At 34.2% G+C, this 6039-nt stretch overlaps 1 protein-coding gene across 15 annotated transcripts in view; it reads right to left on the bottom strand.

Annotated features, from left to right (window-relative positions):
- Nucleotides 1–6039, bottom strand: part of MYNN (myoneurin) — a 33115-nt gene that overhangs the window by 6594 nt on the left and 20482 nt on the right. For 12 of the 15 annotated variants that reach the window (XM_049105805.1, XM_049105806.1, XM_049105801.1 and 9 more), the window contains one exon: nt 5789–5859. The gene's annotated coding sequence lies outside the window, so the exon portion shown is untranslated. The remainder of the gene's footprint in view (nt 1–5788; nt 5860–6039) is intronic. The other 3 variants (XM_049105804.1, XM_049105808.1, XM_049105810.1) reach the window with 1 other exon arrangement.

The raw sequence follows: 6039 nt of genomic DNA, 5'->3' as shown, positions 1-6039 counted from the left end.
TGGAAAGAAAAGGCCACAATAGAAGAAAGTTATGAGAGGAGAAAATTTCCCAGTAAAAGCAAACACATAATTAAGGTAGATCTAAAACTCATAAGCCTAGTAAGGAGGTTAAAATAAAAGCAGTAGGATCAATTATATCTGTAAAAATTAGTCAGGGATACACCAAAAAGAGGTAAAATATGGTATCATATACATAAAACAGGAAGAAGGGAATGAAAATTTAGTGCTTCTAGAGAACTAAAAAGACTATGATCTCAATATAAACTGATATACACATAGCGCGTGGAACCCCATGGTAACCACAAACCAAAAACCTGTAATAGATACACAAAAAGAGAAAGGAACCAATCACAAGGGAAGAGAGAACTACAAAAAATAACCAGAAAGCAACAAAATGGTATGAAGTACACACCTATCAATAATTACTTTAAATGAACTAAATGCTCCAAGGAAAAGATATAAGGTGACTGAATGGATAAAAAAAATAAGACCCATCTATATGCTTGCCTACAATAGACTCACTTCAGACCTAAAGATGCATACAGACTGAAAGTAAAGGGATGGAAAAAGATCTTTCATGCAAACAGAGGCAGAGGGAATGTTGGGGCTACTAATACTCATACCCCCATACTCATATCAGGTAAAACAGACTTTAAAACAAGACTGTAAAAAGAAACAAAAAGGTCCTTGAATAATGATAAAAGAATCAATTCACTAACAGGATGTAAGTATCTGTGCATCCAACTTAGGAATGCCATCTAAATATACAAAGCAAATATTAACAGACCTAAAGGGAGAAATTGACAATAACACAGTAATAGTAGAGGGCTTTAACACCTACTTAAATCAATGGATAAATGGTCAAGACAGAAAATCAATAAGGAAACAGTGGCTTTGAATGACACATTAGGCCAGATGGACTTAAAAGATATACACAGAATTTTCCACCCTAAAACAGCAGAATATCTATTCAAGTGTACATGGAACATTCTCCAGGACAGATCACATGGTAGGCCATAAAACAAGTCTATGAAGACTGAAATCCTATCAAGCATCTTTTCCCACCATAACAGTATGAAACTAGAAAGAAATCAATTACAAGAAAACTGGAAGAAACACAAAATACCTTAAAGCTAAATAGTATGTTACTAAGCAACCAATGATCAACAAAGAAACAAGAACTAAAAACTACTTGGAGACAATTAAAAATGGAAACACTACAGTTCAAAATCTTTAGGACACAGCAAAAGCATTTTTAGGATGTTATTTATTTATTCATGAGAGACACAGAGACAGGCAGAGACACACAGGTAGAGGGAGAAGCAGGCTCCCTGCAAGGAGCGTGATGTGGGACTCGATACCAGGACCCCAGGATCATGTCCTGAGCCAAAGGCAGACGCTCAACCACTGAGCCACTCATGCATCCTGCAAAAGCATTTCTAAGAGGGAAATGTATAGTGATATAGGCCTACCTCAAGAAACAACATTTTAAACAATCTAACCTTACATCTAAAGGAACTAGAAACCAAAGTACCAACAAAGCCCACAGTCAGTGGAAGAAAGGAAATAGTAAAGATTAGAGTGGAAATAAATGAAATAGAGACTAAAAAAACAACAGAGAAGATCAATGAGACAAAGAGTTGGTTCTTTGAAAAGATAAACAAAATTGATAAAACTTTAGCCAGACTAATAAAAAAACCTCAAAATCAGAAACGAAAAATAAGTTAAAACTGACACCATAAAAATACAAAAAAATATAAGCAATTACTACAAAAAACTATATGCCAAGAAACTGGACAACCTAGAAGAAGCAGACTTTCTAAAAACATACAATCTTCCAACTGAATCAAGAAGAAATAGAAAATCTAAACAGGCCAATTACTAGTAACAAAATTGGACCAGTGATTTAAAAAACTTCCAACAAAAATCCAGGATCAGATGACTTCACAGGGGAATTCTACCAAATATTTAAAGAAATGTTTATACCTATCCTCACGGTATCCCAAAAAATAGAAGAGGGAGAAGTTCTCCAAAATTCATTCTATGAGGTCAGCATTATCCTGACACCAACACCAAAGAGACTACCAAAAAAAAAAAAAAAAAAGTAAACTATAACCCATTAATTCCTGATGAACATAAATGCAAAAATCCTCGATAAAAAATTTTAGTGAACAGAATTCAAAAAAACACATAAAGATCATTCACTATGATCAAGTCATATTTATTCCAGGGATGTAATGTTTCAACACCTGCAAATCAACTGACATGATATACATTAACAATATGAAGGATAAAAGTCATTTGATCGTCTCAGTAGATGCAGGAAAAAGGATGAAAACTGAACATCCATTGATGATAAAAACTCAAAGTGGGCACAGAAGGAACATCCCTCAACAGAATAAAAGACATAAATGACAAACTCAAAGCTAACATCATAACAGTAAAAAGCTGAAAGTTTTCCCCTATGATCAGAAACGAGTATGTCCTAGCCATAGCACTCAGACAAAAATAAAAGGCATCTGAATTGGTAAGGAAGAAGTAAAACTGTCAGTTTGCAGACGATACTAATTATAGAAAACACTAAAGACTCCACCAAAAAATTATTAGAATAAATGAATTCAGTTAAGTTTCAGGATACACAATATATAGATATCTATTGCATTCCTGTACACTAATAACAAACAGCAGAAAATTAAGAAAACAGTCCTATAAACAACTGTTATCAAAAAGAATAAAATACTGGGGTGCCTGTCTGGCTCAGTCAGAAGAGCGTGTGACTCTTGTGAGTTTGAGCCCCACTTTGGGTGTATAGAGCTTTCTTAAAAAAAAATTAAGGTTAAAAAAAAAAAAGAGATTGATGAAAGAAATTGAGGACAACACAAACAATGGAAAGACTCACAGAAGACTTAATATTGTTAAAACGTCCATAGTATCCTAAGCAATCTACAGAATTAATGCAATCCTTATCAAAATACTAATGGTATTTTTCACAGAACTAGAAAAGAAAAATCCTAAAATTTGAATGGAACCACTTAAGACCCTGAATAACTGAAGCAATCTTGACATATCACAATCTGAGATTTCAAACTATGCAACAAAGCTGTAGTAATTAAAACATATGGTACTGGCACAAAAACCAACACCTAGATGAATGGAATAGAACTGAGAGTTCAGGAAAAAACCCCATGTTTATATGGTTAATTAACCTATGACAAAGGAGGCAAGAATACACAGTGGAGAAAAGACAGTCTCTTCAATAAATGGTCTTGGAAAAACAGGACCACTTTCTTAAGCCATACACAAAAGTAAACTCAAAATGGGTTAAAGACCTAAATGTAAAAGACCTGAAACCACAAAACTCTTAAAGAAAAACATAGGCTGTGCTGTAATCTCTTGGCCATCAGTCTTGGCAGTATTTTTCTGGAAATGTCTCCTCAGGCAAGAGGAAAAAAAAGCAAAAATAAACAACTGGGACTATATCCAATTAAAAAGCTTTTGCACGGTGAGGAAAAGAGTCAAAACAAATAAGCAACCTATTGAATGGGAGAAGATATTTGCAACTAACATTTACAAAAAGAAGTTAATATCCAAAATATATATAAAGAACTCCTACAACTAGAAACCAAAAACCCCAATCTAACCTGAATGGACATTTTTCCAAGGACATACAGATGGCCACAGACACATGAAAAGATGCTCAGCATCGCTAATCATCAGGGAAATGCAAATCAAAACCACAATTATATCACTTCACACCTGTCAGAATGGCTAATATCAAAATTACTAGAGATAAGTGTTACGAGAAAGCTATTGGTGTGGAGAAAAGGGAACCCTTATGGGCTGCTGATGAGAATGTAAATTGGTACCACCACTATGGAAGACCGTATGGAAATTCCTCCAAAAAAATAAAAATATAACTACCATATGATCTAGCAATTCCATTTGTATGCATTTACCCAAAGAAAACAAAACCATTAATTTGAAAAGATACGCATCCCTACGTTTATAGGAGCTTTATTTATAATACCCAGGATACAGAAGCAACCTAAGTGTCCATCAATAGATGAATGGAGAAAGATGTGGTAGAGATACACAATGGACTATTAATCAAAAAAAAGAAAGAAATCTTGCCATTGGCAACATTGATGGACCTAAAGGTTATGGTATGTGAGATAAGTTGATGGAGAAAGACAACATATGCTTTCACTTATATGAGGAATCAGAAACAAATGAACAAAGAAAAACACAGACAACAAACTATTGATTGACAGAGGGGAGTGATATGAAAAGATAGACAAATCAGATGAAAGAGATTAAGAGGTACAAATTTCCAATCTTATTAAAGTAAGTTATAATGAAAAAGTACAGCATAGAGAACATATGCAATAATCTTGTAATAACACTGTACAGTGACAGATGGTATCTACACTTATCACAGTGAGCATTTCGTAATGTATGTAGATCATTGCCAGATCTCTATGTTGTACCCCTGAAACTAACGTTTCAACTATACATCAATTAAAAAATAAAAGAAAAAAGGGCTGGGGGAGGGGGAAGAAAAGAGACTAAAATTTTAACGATGGAGGGAAAAAAAACTACAAGAAATTAAACTAGTTTTTCAAAAGAAAATATCATTAGGGATGCCTGGGTAGCTCAGCAGTTGAACATCTGCCTTTGGCTCAGGATGTGATCTTGGGGTCTGGGATTGAGTCCCGTTTCCTGCGGGGAGCCTGCTTCTCCCTCTGCTTGTGTCTCTGCTTCTCCCTTCTCCCTATCTCTCTCATGAATAAATAAATAAAAATCTTAAAAAAAAAAAAGAAAAAATATCATTAAATAGTAGAATAGCATAAAAAGAAAAAGTCATTATAGGTATCCTAACTGAAAGTTGTCATGAAATGGTAAAAAGGGTTCAGGTGGCAGACTGCCAAGGAATTTCACGGGGTTTAGAAGTTGAAAAAATATTTTACATATCTCATTTAGGTAATTATAGTTGTCAATACAATTTCACAAATACAGGTAAATAAACACATATATTACAAATACATGTAAATGTATGCTTTCCAAGTCAGTGATGCCAGTGAACTTTTTAAGATTGTTCTCTTTTAGAAGATGCCAGTAAGATTTTAATGATTTGATGGCAAATAATTACTGTAGTCTATGGCCAATCTTGTTTTCAAATTAAGATTCCTATGAGGATGCAACCGATACTATGATACTTTGATTATAGACTTATATTCACAAATTTATTCACACACACCAAGAGAAGGCTGCTTCATCTGAAGGATTTACTTGTCAGGCAAAGTGTGAAAAAAGACATGTGGACAGTTTTAAAAGGTTAATTTAAGCTGAGGTTTTGCAGTCTACAAGAAAATACCATCTATCTCTAAATGTCATAGGGAGGAGGTGGATTAAGGTGGGGGTCAACTTTATTGTTGTCTAAGTACTGGCCTTCACTTAAAGTATTGCAAATTCCCTCAATCATAGCTGTATTTTTTAAATATTAGTATATCAAATAAAGCTCACATCTGCCCAGTCCTTTGGTAGATTAAATAATTAAGATCAATATCCCCTACGTATTATTATTTAATGATTCTTGAAGTTTTACCAGTCTTTCCTTATATTTGGCACCTAACATCACGTTCCTGACTTCCTGGGGGGAATGGGAGGGTGGTCACAGAGGGTGGTGGTGGTTATGTATGGGGAAGAACATCTAAAAACTGGTATGAAGGCACTATTTTCACTTAATGTTACAGAGTTATTGAGCCAGAAAAAGACCTAAATGCCTTACCAAATCCATTCACATGTTTTCAGAGATGAATGGGAATCATCCAGGATGGTTGCTATCAGGTTGAGTCTGTGCTGAAAAACAAAATCTTAAAACATCTGGAATTGATTGAAAAATACATACTCAACAGTTCATGTTAATTAACAATGGGTGAAATGGAATTCAAGTTGTTATTTTTATCGAGGTAAATTCTGTTTATATGCTATATCAAAGGAACTACCACGATCTGGTAATGGAATTTTAGAAATAATATG

Source organism: Canis lupus, chromosome 34, assembly GCF_003254725.2.
Source record: "Canis lupus dingo isolate Sandy chromosome 34, ASM325472v2, whole genome shotgun sequence".
NCBI classification, from domain to species: Eukaryota; Metazoa; Chordata; class Mammalia; order Carnivora; family Canidae; genus Canis; species Canis lupus.
This window is presented reverse-complemented; position numbering and strand designations above follow the sequence as displayed.